The sequence below is a fragment of the Dasypus novemcinctus genome, chromosome 13 (assembly GCF_030445035.2).
Source record: "Dasypus novemcinctus isolate mDasNov1 chromosome 13, mDasNov1.1.hap2, whole genome shotgun sequence".
Classification (NCBI taxonomy): domain Eukaryota; kingdom Metazoa; phylum Chordata; class Mammalia; order Cingulata; family Dasypodidae; genus Dasypus; species Dasypus novemcinctus.
This window is the reverse complement of record NC_080685.1, coordinates 31186330-31200314: the sequence shown is the minus strand read 5'-3', so window position 1 is coordinate 31200314 and position 13985 is coordinate 31186330. Positions and strand designations below refer to the sequence as shown.

At 40.3% G+C, this 13985-nt stretch overlaps 2 protein-coding genes across 23 annotated transcripts in view; one reads left to right on the top strand and one right to left on the bottom strand.

Annotated features, from left to right (window-relative positions):
• DAP3 (death associated protein 3) overlaps nucleotides 1-7132 on the bottom strand; it is a 45772-nt gene extending 38640 nt beyond the window's left edge. For 3 of the 17 annotated variants that reach the window (XM_012521320.4, XM_012521321.4, XM_012521322.4), the window contains exon 1: nucleotides 7054-7132. The gene's annotated coding sequence lies outside the window, so the exon portion shown is untranslated. Of the gene's footprint in view, nucleotides 1-5755; nucleotides 6141-7053 lie in introns of those variants that run through there. The other 14 variants (XM_058309834.2, XM_058309840.2, XM_058309844.2 and 11 more) reach the window with 8 other exon arrangements.
• Nucleotides 6153-13985, top strand: part of ASH1L (ASH1 like histone lysine methyltransferase) — a 320979-nt gene continuing 313146 nt past the window's right edge. For 3 of the 6 annotated variants that reach the window (XM_058309826.2, XM_058309824.2, XM_058309821.1), the window contains exons 1-2: nucleotides 6153-6284; nucleotides 6754-6893. The gene's annotated coding sequence lies outside the window, so the exon portion shown is untranslated. Of the gene's footprint in view, nucleotides 6285-6327; nucleotides 6894-13985 lie in introns of those variants that run through there. The other 3 variants (XM_058309825.2, XM_058309820.2, XM_058309822.2) reach the window with 2 other exon arrangements.

Below are 13985 nucleotides of genomic sequence, written 5' to 3'. Positions count from 1 at the left end.
AGGCGTGGGCTGTCAGGTCTTGTCAGGTCTCTGCGGGCGCAGGCCAGCTTACCTTCACAAGAATGCCCCAGGATGCGAACCCAGGCCTCCATGTGGTAGACAGAAGCCCAATCGATTGAGCCACAGCCACTTCCCAGTTTGCTATTATTTTAAAAATTATTTTATTTTTTAACTGAAACCTGACTGGTTCCTGATAATTGATTCATTTTCTAAATTAGTGGTTCTTAATTGGGGGTGATTTTGTCCCTCACTGGATATTTGGCAATGTCTGAAGGAATTTTTGGTAGTCCCGGACAGGTGGGTGTGCTACCGATATCTAGTGAGTAGAGGCCTGGAATGTTATAAACATCGTTCAGTGCACCAGTGTATTACCTACAAGAAAGAATTATCTGGGAAGTGGATGTGGCTCAACTGATAGAGCATCTGCCTACCATATAGGAGGTCCAGGGTTCAAACTGGCCCATGTGCAGTGCTGCTGCGCACAAGGAGTGCTGTGCCATGCAGGGGTGTCCCCTGTGTAGGGGAGCCCCACGTGCAAGGAGTGTGTCCTGCAAGGAGAGCTGCTCTGCAGGAAAAAAGCGCAGTCTGCCCAGGAGTGGTGCCACACACACAGGGAGCTGACACAGCAAGAAGACACAACAAAAAGAGACACAGATTCCTGGTACTGCTGACAAAGCAAGCGGACACAGAAGAACACACAGCAAATGGACACAGCAGACAATAGGCAGGCGGGAAGGGGAGAGAAATAAATAAAATAAATCTTTAAAAAAAAAAAAAAAAAAAAAGAATTATCTGGCCCCAAATATCAATAGTGCCACAGTTGGGAAGTATTATGGATATCCCTCAACAAATGGAATCTAGTGTTGGACTCCAGGGTTGTTGAAATATCTGAGAGCCCTAAAGGCCTCACAAAAGCCACATTATGTGTACTCAAGTGCCCAGGGATAACATCCTAGAATTCCATATTGGTTTCAATCCAATTCTACATCTAGGTTATGGTTCTGAAGTAAAGATGCATAAAGAAAAAGACTTAGAGAAAATTAATTAAAATAGTGGGCGCTTAACCCCAACACCTAAATCTATCTCAGGAATGTTTCATAAATCCTTTGGTTTCTCAGATGACTACCTTTATTGTTTTTTTTCCTTTTTTATTTATTTAATTTATTTTTAATGTTACATTGAAAAAATGTGAGGTTTCAATATACCCTCCATCCCCCAGATGTTAATATAACATTCTCTACAGGAAAAAATTATATTCTTTATGAGAGTCAAAGACCTAGGATCTAGGCTAGTGTCTAATGTTTATTTGTTTAGAGCTTGTAAAAATTCCCTTTTCTCTCTGAGCCCATGTTTTCTATCTGTAAAACAAGGGCATTTAAAAAGAGCAGTGTTTTCCAAGCTTTTTTTTTTTTGGTAATATAACTACCAAGTTAACAGAAATTTATAATAGCAATATACAAAACTGATAAAAGAACTGTGTTAGTAAAGGCAGGCGTAGGGAACATCTACTTAAGCTTCACCGTTCTTCCAGCTCCTAAAGCACACTGGAGGAAACCTAAGGCTCCAAAGAACTCAAGTAATTGTGAAAGCAATAGCTTACATTTACTTAGCACTTTCTATGTGCCTGGCACTGTTCTAAGTGCTGTAGGTGAATTAACTCACTTTATCCTCGCAACAATTCTATGAAGTAGGTACTATTATTCTCTATTTTTACAAACAAGGACATAAGAAGAGGTAAGTATGGCTGAATTGTTAAAAGCATGGACTCTGGAATCTAACTTTTAGGATTTGAAACCCAGCTCTCTTACTTAACATTTGAGTAACTTTGAGCAAGTTAATTAAACTTTGTATATTCGTTCTTTCGTTTGAAAAATGGAAATAATGTTAGTATCTAAAATCAGAATATTGTTATAAGAATTAAATGATTTATAAATATTATTACTAATAAGTCTCTACCCAATATACAGCTACCAAGTAGAACAGCTGAGCTTTGAACCTAGGCAGTCTGTCTGGAGAGTGTATTTCTACTCTGCTAAATCACCTAAAGTATGAATTTAAAATCTTGGTACCCAAACAAAAATTTCAAAGTTCTACCCTCATTAAATGAAAAATTATTTATGGGCTCTTATGCCTTTCTACCCATGACTTCTCTTTTGGATTAAGGAAAACATTTAAATATTTACAGGGACAATAATGGCATAATTCTGTGATGAAAGTGAGAGCTACTGAGTGCACGTTTGGATAGACTATACAAGGCATGGAACTGTATAACACAGTGAACCAAGAGGTGGATGATGGACTGTGGCTAACAGTACAAATAAATGTTCTCTCATGAACTATAACAAATGTACAATACTAATACATGGTGTTAATAATGGCGGGGTATGGAAAAAATATACCAAATGTATGCTCTGGTCTATAGTTAGTGGTAATAGTCTGATGATCTTTCATAATCTGTGACAAATATTCCACAACAATGCAAGGTGTTGGTGGAGGGGTGTTGTATAGGAATTTTGCCCATCATGCCTGACTGTTCTGTAAGTTCATAACTTCCCTTTAAAAATATTTATTTTAAAAAAAGATATAAATGGGTGACTGGCAATTTCATTAGATTACAAAGATGGTGGCGCTTACTACAAGCATACTAGTTATACAGTATTTTGTGGGAGAGGGGCATACAGACATAGTTAACTTCATATAGATCCCATAATACAACTGGATTTACAATAATTACATAATAATTACATAATAGCAAATGGGAAAAGCCAGCTTTCTTTTCAGAATCAAAATGCAGAATAAATGGAAAAATTATGGTATTTAACCTTCACAAGTTTGAGCCTCCACAAATAATGCAACTAAGTTTTACATTTTTAAAAAAGTTTTTAATAAAAAACTTTTCCTGTTTATCTATATATAGACAACATCCCAGCAAGAAAACACCATGAAGTAAGTGTTGATTATTTCTACTCTAGTGGAGAATCAGGATAGTTCCGGTAAGACTACTACTGTAAAGCATTATCATGAAGTCCACCTGTCTAGTTATAGCTTGAAGACTGATGCCAGGAAAAGCAGAGCAGGAGGGAAAGAATAGAAATCTAGGCAGCTCTGTTGAGTAGCTATCACTTTGAAGAAAAATCTCAGTTAAACCACACCATCATTTAAATTAAGACACAAAATCACAATCCAAGGCAGACTACTTCGGAGGTTAGCCATGATTTGGCTTCTGTATTCCTTTTCCTATTGCAGCTGTTAACAAATTACCGCAAATTTAGTGGCATAAAACAACACAAATTTATCTTACAACTTTGTAGTTCAGAAGTTCAAAATGTGTCTCACTGGGCTAAAATCAAGGTGACAGTGGGGTGTGTTGCTTTCTGCAGGTTCTAGGGGAGAATCTGTTTTATTGCCTTTTACAATTTATAGAGGCTGCCTATATTCCTTGACTTATGTTCTTCTTTTACCTTCAAAAGCCACCAATTAATTGTCTGTGGAGTCTTTCTAACATTGCACCACAATGGTCTATTCTTCGATTTTTTAAGAACGCATATATACTACTTTGGGCCTACACAGATAATCTAGGATAATGTCCCTATTTTCAGTCAAATGATTAGCTACATGAAGCCCATTTGCAACTGTAATTTTCTCTTGCTATGTAATATAATCTATTAACAGTTTTGGGGATTAAGAGGTGGACATCTTTGGAGGGTCATTATTTTGCTTTCCATACCTCTACTGGTTCAAATAATTCAGGGTTCATTCACTCAATGAGATCATTTTACTGAATACTTTTAATCTCTTGTAGGCTCTGGACATATACAAGGGAACAGAATACTATTTTATTTGCCTATACTTTGCTGACAATGCACAAATCTGTGCAGTTGCCAAAAAGGAACTTGAAGGCAGAGGTCAGCAGTAACTTTCTTTACATATTGGTGTGGTAGAATTCCATTAAATGTGTTTCCTCTTAGTAAGCTAAGTGAAAGAAACTAGATGAAAAATACTACATACTGTTAGACTCTGCCCACACAAAATTTAAATATAAATAAATTTATAAATATGGAAATATATTAGCAGTTATGTATGGCAGGGAAGGATGGAGGAATGGGGTAGTGACTACTAATAGGTAGGGGGGGGTTTTCTTTCTGGAATAATGAAAAAGTTCTAATATTGATTGCAATGATGAATGCACAACTTATTATACCAATGCCATTATTGTACACTTTAGATGGACTGTACGGTCTACGAATATGTTTCAATAGTAGTGATATTTTAAAAAGTGTGACTTTTTATAGCATATGCAATTATGCTGATTATGAAAATTTTACTATGAAGACAATGTGGTATAGTAAAAAAAGTTAGATTTTTAAAAGACAGGCAAAATAAATTCTATGGATCAAGTTAATTTCCCAGAGCCTCTTGTCTGGAAAATGGGAATACAATTATCTCAAAGTGTTGTTTATTATGAAGACAAACAGGACCATATGTAATACTCCTGGAATGGTATTTCACAAATGTTAACTCTCTTTCCTTTCTGGTATTTCAAGTATTTAACATTCATCTCAATATTTCCATGACTTGCTCTGCACTAGATGCTATGAAAGAATGCAAAAGAAATATAAGACAAGATCTCTGTCTCAAAGAAAAAATGCTGGGAAACTAATACAATTGTATATATGAAACAATTAAGGAGAGAGCAAAGTAAACCTAAGTGGGCTCCATGAAAGAGTTGTGACATAACACTTCGTTAGGAAAATCAAATATATGGTTAGTAATAAAGGGTGATTTCCTCTTTATTTTGAAACAAAAAACCAAAACCAAAACCAAACTAACCAACCAACCAAAACCCTGATCTATATTTTGAAATAACGTTAAAGGAGAAATTTAGGAGTACCTACTTGATTTTATATTGAATTGGCCTTTGAGGTCAAACAGTTGCAGTGATTTTCAAACTATTCTCTGGATCTCTAGAAGTCCATAGATGTAAAAGGCAATCCCATGTAGATCCCTCACTTCAATTCACAATGCTTTACCCTTTTCTCCCCTGCCACTGCAGTGGACAGGAATGGAGCTAGATTAGATAAACTTTGGGAATATCTTTAGATTTTAATGGTCTATAGTTCTGAATTTAATGATCACGAGTGTTTAGTATCCAGAGGAATCTGATAGGCTTTATTAACGATTTTGGAAGGATAGACACAGACTACCAATTACACCCACAAACTTTATCAACACCAACTGTGCCTAGAAACGAATTCTATTTTACATATTCTTATTATTTCACACACCAACCTGAAGGCAGATTTGGAATTAACTATTTTTTTTTTTTAATATCACCTAGTTTTTGGTTTCTTGTTGATAAGGAACTAAGAAAAAAATTTCTGATGGTCATACACGACTTGGGAGATCGAGTCTAGAACTGAACTAGAAATATACAGCTCCTTTACCTTCCTTCATCGGGCTGTCTAAAGAGGTAAAATGTTTAACACCCATGAGGACTGAGTGAAGTGCACAGAAAACATGAAGGCAGTAATATAAAATTCTTGAAATCTAAGCTGGTTTAAAAAACCAAAAAGGCAGTATGACCTGCCATAGACCACCATGAGGGTTCTTCCTTGGGTCCCAGGCCGGCACCCCAGGCCCAGGGAGGAAGCCCTCCGGGAGGGGAGCCGACCCTATTGGCCTCACTCTTAAAGGTTCGGAGTCTCGCTCCTTTCCCTTATCGGTATAATCATCCCCAGCCGGTCCATTCCCTCACCGTGAATTGTGGACCGGTACTCCAAAGACGATGAGCTACAGATCCCGTCAGCTGTCGCCCTACAGCGCTGGTCCCGAAACAGCGAAGAAAAGCTCTGGTCCAACAGCGGCAGGCTACTCTACGCGCAGCCGCCGCGGCCTCCAACCACCTGCCAGTGGAGGGGCGCAGGCCGCCCCGACCCGCTCACCGCAACCGGGAGGAGGAGAAGGGGAGCTAGCCACGGCGCACGGCTACGAGCCCGGGGAGGTAGGTAAGGGTAGGTCTCTGCTCACCAACAGAGTAATTCCAGTCATAACGGCAAGGACCGCTCACTTTCTTCTGTCCCTTTCTCCCTGTCCCTGCAGCCGACAGGAATGGAACAGTCCCACGGTAGGGATTGTGGGAGGCGCACGCGCGAGGGGTTGAGGGTGGGGTGGGGGGGCCGGAGGCGGCGGCGGCGGCCGTGGCGGCGGTTGGTGGCAGTGGGGGCGGGGAGGGGGGAGGAAAGAAGAGGAGGTGGAGGAGGAGGCTTGGCCTCGCGCTGCTGAAGGTACGCGTGAGGGCCCGCGCCGGAGCCGGCTTGACAGGGACCTAGGGGGTGCGGGGGAGCAGACGAGGAGGCGCCCCTGAGCGAGAGCTAACGAGCTGGCAGGCGCGCGGGGCGGCCGAAGGTGGTGGTTGGTGGGAGCGGCGAGCGACGAGCCCAGATACACTCAGGCGCGTGCGGGCGGGCGTGCGCGCTTCGCGGCCCGAGTCGGGTGAAGGGGGGAGTGGAGGGGGAAAACGCGAGGAGGGAGGAGTGGGAGGTGGGGGGGGACACGAGGCGTCCTTCGTTCCCTCCCTTGCGAGGAGCTGCTGCCGCTGCCGTCGCTCTGCCTCCGCCGTCGCTCCCGCCGCCATTTTGGGTTCGCTTTGCGGAGGGGGAGACGATCGCCGTCTTGGTTGTGGGACCCGCCTCCCCTCAGTTTCTTCCCTTTAGCCCCACGCCTTCCCCTTCTCCCCTCTCGCATTTCCGCCAGTCCGCTCATCCTCCGGCCGCCTCCTGACAAGCGGGAGGGATTCGCTGTGGACCTAGGGAAGCGGAGGAACCTGGTGGCGGCCGCCCCCTCTTCCCCACCTTCCTGCACGCTCATCTCTTTCGGCCTCGGCCTCTGACACGGTGAGTAGAAGGGCTGGGGAGGCCTTTGGGCCTAAGTACTTGCTCAGCGCCTCAAGCCTTGGCTTCCTGGGACCTACTGTCATCTCCCGAACCAGGACCTCCGGGAGAGCGGTGGTAAGGATGGGGGAGGGGAGAGTAGGAAAGGGGATCCTGAGCTTACCGGGAAGTCCCTCCAGGCGGGAGTGAAGGGTTGTCCCTGACAGGCCAGCTTCTGGTTTGGGGGAGGGGGCCGGAAAGTAAGGCAGTGGAGGCGGAGTCATCTGTGCCCCTGACAGGTTAGTTTGAGTGTGTAGGCATGATTGGAGCATCTCTCGGACCTAGTTTGTATCTGTTTGAGGTATAAGAGGGGCAGGGAGGAACACAGTTTACCTGTATGATAAGGTCTCTGGTATCCCTGGCACGTTAAGTTGTCTGTAGGAATGACAGAATGATCTCCTTGTGATAGTTTAATAAATGTCCCTGGCTAGCTTGTACATGGAAAGAGATGTTTTTGGTCTAGAAGACAGATGGTCTGTTGGTGTATAGTGACAGTGTTTGTGTGTGTTTGCAAGATCGAAAAGTGTTCCTGAAGGGTTTACCCATATCTGTGTGTGTGTAATAGAGTTCCTCTTACAAGTTAGCTTATTTTTAAAATAAATGCTGGATGTTCCCTGCAGGTTGATATGTGTGTATGTAAATATTTTACGGACTGGGAACACCTATTAGTTGTTACAAAAGAGATGTAGTGGCTGTATTCCAAACAATATAGCTTATATATGTGGGGTCGGGGATGAAGGAAACTTGGCATAGCTAAAGTCATAAGACCAGTTGTGGTCTTAAGAATAATTTGTGCCTCTTGGTACAGAGAATTGTGTAAATGTGAGGGTCCAGGATTCCTTTATCAGAATAATTGCTATGAGGGTATATGGAACGGGTGACCTTTTTTGTTGGCTTGGTTTTATAGTAATAGTTTATAATAAAGCTTTTATATTTTTTCAGTTTCTTCATGATACTAAATCGCTGTGAAAGTGGTAAAATATGTTTTCCCCCATTTTACAAAAGAGAAAATTGAGACATAGATACTGACTCTTCGAAGGTTAAATGTTAAGTTGGTGAAAAAGTTAAGTTTTTTGACTACTAGTTCTGTACTAAATTCACCATACTGTGATTCCTCAGGAGGTCTTTGTCTGGCAAATCTGAGTATATTGAAAAGATAAGAGCATATGTAACTGGTTGGGTTATATTTGGGAGAGGTCAGTTTTGTCAGTCATCTCTGAGGAAAATAGGTTGTCCTTGCCAGACTGACCTTTATGAAATGGATATCCTTCACTGTTATTTTGTTTATGGAGGAAGCAGTGCATTTCTTACACTTAAGCTCATGTGTTTGAGAGAGGTAAGTATTTCACAGCTTATATTTTACCACAGCAGCTACATGGAGGCTGAAAGTTTGTACATGAGAGGCAGGTGCTCAACCAGTGAGCTACATCCACTCCCCAAGTAGTTCAACCTTGAATCTATAGAAGAATTAGTCTTTCATTCCTTCAACAAATATCTCTTGAATGTCTACTCAATAAGTGGCCCCACCTGGGGTGATAATAACCAGGGTGACCTGTTTAAATAGCCTGGGTGCATGTGCGGAGAGTTCTCTTAGTGGTGATATGTGTTAAGTAGACTCAGGCAGACAAGTCAGTGTGGAATTGAAACCAGGAAACCTTCCTTTAAAAGTCTTTTAAGTTTGGAGGAAATTTAAGTCTTCTAGAAAATTTAATATGGAAGAATACAAGAGTATCTCAGAAGATGGGCTTTGCTTTTGGCATTTATGAGTAAACTGAGAATTGTTGATATATGTGCCTGTGGATATTGAAACTTTTTGGCTGGGCTGAAGGAATTCTTCAAAGAACAAATTCATAAGGAGTCCCTCAATGAATATGAGGGAAGAATGGCTGAACTGAGGCAACTTAACTGTATCTGGAAAATGGGATTTTTTGATATGTTAGATAAGGTTTTTAAGATTTTTTGGGTTACTTTCTTTTCTGAGAATCTGATGGAAGACAGATTGGGTCCTTTCCATAGAAAATGAGCAGAAGTACAGTCACAAATTATGTATAAAATTTTAAGAACTTAAGCTTGATGAATTAGAACCAATTTATATTCAGGTCTCATTTGAAAGCCTTTTTCTGTGCGTGTTTTTGTTTGGAGGTGAGCATAGGGATGTTTCAGAAATGTTGGTATAAATTTAAGATTGAAGGATTCTATGTGGTATTTAAGCTTGTTGACAATAAGGAGAAGGAAGAATCCATGTCTTTTATTCTTTGCATGCTTATTTCTGCAACTTTAGTACATGATTCTGAATTAGGTGGTAAGGGAATATAATACAGCACAGATGTCTCAGGCTTTATTTTTTAAAGATTTATTTATTTCTCTCCCCTCCTCTCCCCGCCTCAGTTGTCTGTTCTCTGTGTCCATTTGCTGCGTGTTCTTTTTGTCCGCTTCTGTTGTTGTCAGTGGCACGGGAATCTGTGTTTCTTTTTTGCTACGTCATCTTGCTGCATCAACTTCAACTCTCCGTGTGTGCGGTGCCATTTCTGGGCAGGCTGCACTTTCTTTCGCGCTGGGCGGCTCTCCTTACGGGATGCACTCCTTGTGTGTGGGGCTCCCCTATGCGGGGGGCACCCCTGCGTGGCAGGGCACTCCTTACCCACATCAGCACTGTGCGCGGGCCAGCTCCACATGGGTCAAGGAGGCCCAGGGTTTGAACTGCGGACCTCCCATATGGTAGGCGGACACCCTATCCGCTGGGCCAAGTCTGCTTCCCTCAGGCTTTATTCTTGTTCACTGTCTTTTAATTCTCAGATTCTTGAGAAAATAGCTTCATCTCTTTACAGTTTTGCATTTGGACTGATATAATACAAAGCTCATTTCTGGGAGTTTACCTTAGTTATGGCAGACTTTATTGTGTTAATCCTATATGGGGGTGGGGACATGCAAAGTTGAATAATGAAGAGATTCTAGTCCAAGTGAAGCTTTGAATTGTATGGTGATGGTGCTTTCTTAAGAATAAGGAGGCAAGCATATTGCTCGAAGTTGAGCATTCAGTAACTTAATTGCAAAGAATTTTGCCATTCTTTATGCTAGTAAACTCTAAAATTTTACATCCTATATATAACTTTGTAGCTAAAAAAATGCATTTTGATATTATCTGGTGTATATGCATAAAGGAACCATTTGATTTGAAAAGGAAGGCTTGTATTCAGTTATCTTGTTTTGGGATGTATTTCTGCAGTGAGTTTATGTTAAACAGTCTTAATGTCATTTTTGAATAGACATGTGTTTAGAAAACCCTTCTGGGTAAAATACAGGAGCTGTATGACAGACTACCCATGAAACTAGTACTGGAAGTAAAAAATACAGGAAAGTATTCTAATAGGACAGATTACAGGATTTAGTAAGATAATGGAGAGATCTTAGGAAAAATGATCTGATTATCTCTTTGTTGGTATGGGCCTTGTGTAAGAATGCCATGTAAATTTATGAAACAATTTATTATTTTTTTCTAATTTTAAAATTGGATGGTATGTTGAAGGTTAATATTTTTTATAACGTGTCATGGATATGGATGTATAGTATTATTTACATATATACAGCTAAGGATCTAGTCTGTTTTATTTTATTTTTTTATATTTTTAAAGAAACTTTAGATTACGTAAATGTTACTTCGAAAATATATGGGATTCCCATATACCTCACCCCCTTGGCCTCCCGCACTTTTTTGCATTAACATCTTCCATTAGTGTGTTACAATTGTTACCATTGTTGAAACACACATTGAAGTATTACTACTAACCATGGTCTAGAGTTTACATTATAGTTTACACTTTGTGCTGCAAAATTTTGTATGTTTTGATAAATGTATAATGGCCTGTAATATCATTGCAATGTCATGCAGAACAATTCCAATGTCCCCAAAATTCCCCATGTTACACTTATTCTTCCCTCTTCTTCCTCTCAGAACCTCTGGTGGCCACTGCCTGTATAACAGTGTTGCATGTTCTTCCATTACTGGAATAATAATAAGTCTACTTTAGTTGAAAGCTGCAGTCCCCCCTTAAGTTTGTTCATTCCTCAGTCTTGAGGATTTGGGGATGGTGATGCTCACACTGCTTTTGATTGAGAGGGGGCTTAGATCCCATGGGGCAAACCGGTGGAACTGTCTTGCTTGCAGTTGTATATACTGTTTCTTGGGATGGACGTTGTCCATCATCATCCTTTCGTTAGTTGTCCTAGTGAATCTGATGAATTGGAGGATAGGTGTTGGGCTGCAATTCTGCTGAGATTCAGGGCTCAACTGGCTTGTGAACAGCGGGAAGATTTCAGGCTCTGGGATACATATTTAATGGGTATAGTGCTAATTAAAGGTTCAAATAAAAAGGGGCATAAGGACCATGTGTAGGAAAATTATAAAAGAGTCTGATACAACTCTGATACATTTGGGGGATAGGTTATTATATATTCCAAGGTAAGGCCCACTGACAGGGTGCTGAATTCCTGGGGTTGTCTGCCCTGCATCGTATTCAGATGTCTCTAGAACCCTCAGGAGTGCACCCCGTCCCCCCCGGGGGCACAGTTTACTGCCAGCAGTCAGTGAGATCCTCCTAAGACAAACATAAGTGTAACCTCTGGAATGACTTCCCGACTCACTTTGAAATCTGTTAGCCATAAAAACTGATTTGTATTTAATATTTCCCCCTTTTGGTCAAGGTCTTTTTCTAAATGCATTGCAAGTTGGTGCTTGGTAATATTTAAAAAAAAAATTGCTTGTAATAACTACGAAAAATGGTTCAAGATCTCTCTAAGGATCAAGAATGGAAAGGAATTTTCATTTCTTCTTTTTGAGTTGTGCTCTAAAATATACAGCATAACTTCCCAGATATCTTGCTAGGCACTGTATCTTTAGAGTGTACCACTTGAGGCTTTATTCTACGGGTTCCTCCATGCCTTATTAACAGAGAATTGGCCACCATCATTCCTGCTCCAAAGTGACTTATGCCTGCACACGGAGAACTTTTACCATGTTGTGGTACATCTTTTGTTAAATAATTTCATGGCACTGTTTGAATCGTTTGTTAGAGTCTTAAGGTTAATATACAGCCCTGCTGTACTCCACTGTGAGGTCCACTTTGGGCCAGTCTTTCGGCAGCATGAGATATCTTCAACTTGGCTGCCACAAGAGAGAGAATGCAAGTAGTTTTTAATTTTGTTCTTGAGATATCCTGCTAGTTGTTTTTTTTAAAAATTTCCTTAAAATTACCTATGGTAATTCTTTTATTTATAGTCTTCTACATGAAGAGTTTAGATTTTCTTTTGATTTTTCATCTTATTTAATAATTGTCAATCTTTCGTGTTTTACACATCTTTTTTTTAGTGACTGTCTAATTTGGGGTGTTAGTGGTAGAATTTCATGTTGATTCAGTATAATTAATTATGGCTTCAAGTGATGACAGGAATTTAATCAATAACCTTACCACTATTTTAGGGTTGTAATTTCCTTCATGAAACATTTAGCTTTTTCATATTCGAAGAATCTATAAAATTTTATTTTTAGCATTAATGTGCTTTTTTAAATTAAATTATTATTTTTTAAAGATCTATTAATTTTTTTCTCTTACCCTTCCCCCCCACCGCGGTTGTCTATTCTTTGTGTCTATTTGCTGCGTCGTCTTTTTTGTCTGCTTCTGTTGTTGTCAGCGGCACAGGAATCTGTGGTTCTTTTTGTTGCGTCATCTAGTTGTGTCAGCTCGCTGTGTGGGTGGCGCCATTCTTAGGCAGGCTGCACTTTCTTTCGGGCACTGGGCGGCTCTCCTTATGGGGTGCACCCCTTGTGTTACGCGGGGGACACCCGTGCAGCACGGCACTCCTTGCGTGCATCAGCACTGTGCATCGGCCAGCTCCACACCAGTCAAGGAGGCCAGGAGTTTGAACCACGGACCTCCCATATGGTAGACGGGTGCCCTAACCACTGGGCCAAGTCCGCTTCCCTTGAATTATTATTAATCATTTACTTTCGTACATATGTATCATGATGACAGTGTTGTATCTTTTTTTTTTTTTTTTTGAGGCCAGGGATTTAACCCTGGACCTTGTATGTATGAAGCTGGCACTCAACCACTGAGCCACATTGGCTCCCCTGGGTTGGTTTTTACGTTTGTGTGCTTGTTTTTTTTTTTTTTTTTAGGAGGCACTGGGGATCGAACCCAGAACCTCCTGTGTGGGAAGCGGGCACTCAACCACTTGAGCCACAGGTGTTCCCCAGTCTTATATAGTTTTTTTTAGCAATTTTTTTAATTGTCTTTTTTTAAAGATAAATATATCACACAAAATGTTAATGTAAGAGGTTACCATATACTCCACTCCCACCCCCGTATCCATTTTTTTAATGTAATTTTCATTTTCTAAATGTGGAAAATTTCAAACACGTACAAAAATTAAGAGAATTGTATAATGTAGTCAACATCTAGCTTCAACAGTTATCAGCACATGGCCATTCTTGTTTAGTCTATATCTCCATCTGCTAATCCCCATCCTGTCTGTCCTTTGCTTATTTTGAAGCAAATCTTCCAGACCTTATATCATTTCATCCATAAATAATTGTATATAATCTTTTCACACCTAAGTGGAGTATTATATTTTCATAGTTAAGTTCTTTTTCAGTAAAGTATCTGATGATGATTGGAACTAAAGTACTTATACCAGATATTTCTAATATATAGTACAGTCTGCAAACTTAGGAGAAATGAGGTGGTAGGAATTAACCTTACTGTTAGATGTTTGTATTGAAAAATGAGAACAGTTAGTTCCTATGTTTGCCAAAAAGCTTATCAGCTTTTTCAAACACACAAGTGAGAAAGTGTCTTCTTATAGCATGTTTTTTTTTTTTTTAGTTGTAGTGACAAGATGCTAAAACTATATTCTAGTTTTTAACTCCTCTTGATTTTCTAGTGGGATCCAGTCACCATGAAGAAATCAGATAAACAGGAACTGAAATTGGTCTAAAATAAATTCATTATTTAAGGAAAATAAAATTGTGGACTTTTGAAAATCCCTACCATTACTCGT